Raw genomic sequence first — 855 nt, forward strand, 5'->3', positions numbered from 1 at the left:
ACGAGCATAATGGTAAAGAACCAACACATAACACTTTCTATCATATACAAGTTCCAAGTTGAGCATGAGGTGAAACAATACACACTGCACTTACAAGTGTATGCTTTCTCCAACACTTTTTTTCTGTTTGTTAAAACAAATTTCCTCTCTCTCTATCTCAGCATATCTTTGGTGCAAACTCCAAGTGTCTGTAAATGCCATAAATAGGAAACACTCCATTTTGTAACACAAAATCTCCTAGAAGGCAGTTCGTTTATCTAATTATTTTTCATGTCCTCTTTTGAAGCTCCTTCCGTCAATCCACATGCACTTCCATGAGAAAAGAAAGGACCAGCATTATAAGCATAAAAGTATATTACCACGTCATAAAATTTATCTTACAATGGGACTGCATTGGCAATAATCTACAAGAAGCATGTCTATTACTGAAGGTTGGGGGAGGATTTGCATATGGAAAAGTCACTGCTTAACACCTGGCAGAAAGGAAAACTGAGAACATTTTCCTCTTCTCAGAAAATTTCATGTATAAACACAAATACAGCCACAGTATCAGCCATACAAAGTAACTATCACCATTTATCATGTCTCTTTCTCACAAAAATATGTCTGCACGCGGCAGGAGAAACACTTCCAATGACTTTTGCCTTTCTATGATTTCAGCTTCGGTAATTTCTTTTCCCTGAATATCATGTATAAATCCTACTTTGGTCACAGACACTACATCTGTTTATAATCCCTAATTGCGTACCATAATATATATATATATAGAAAAAAAAAAAATCAGGGCAATTGTACCCTGTTTTAAAATTTGCAAATATAAAAGTAGTATCTTACACATCTCTTGACCAAGATTAA

The 855-nt window shown here is 34.9% G+C and overlaps 1 protein-coding gene across 2 annotated transcripts in view; it reads right to left on the minus strand.

The window, feature by feature from the left end:
* Nucleotides 1-335: 335 nt before the first annotated feature.
* The window catches only part of LOC119587866 (tyrosine-protein kinase Src42A-like), a gene marked incomplete in the record, with an annotated part of 40,299 nt that continues 39,779 nt past the window's right edge, over nucleotides 336-855 (minus strand). For both annotated transcript variants that reach the window (XM_037936569.1, XM_037936570.1), the window contains 1 exon segment: nucleotides 336-855.

Source organism: Penaeus monodon, chromosome 23 (assembly GCF_015228065.2).
Source record: "Penaeus monodon isolate SGIC_2016 chromosome 23, NSTDA_Pmon_1, whole genome shotgun sequence".
NCBI classification, from domain to species: Eukaryota; Metazoa; Arthropoda; class Malacostraca; order Decapoda; family Penaeidae; genus Penaeus; species Penaeus monodon.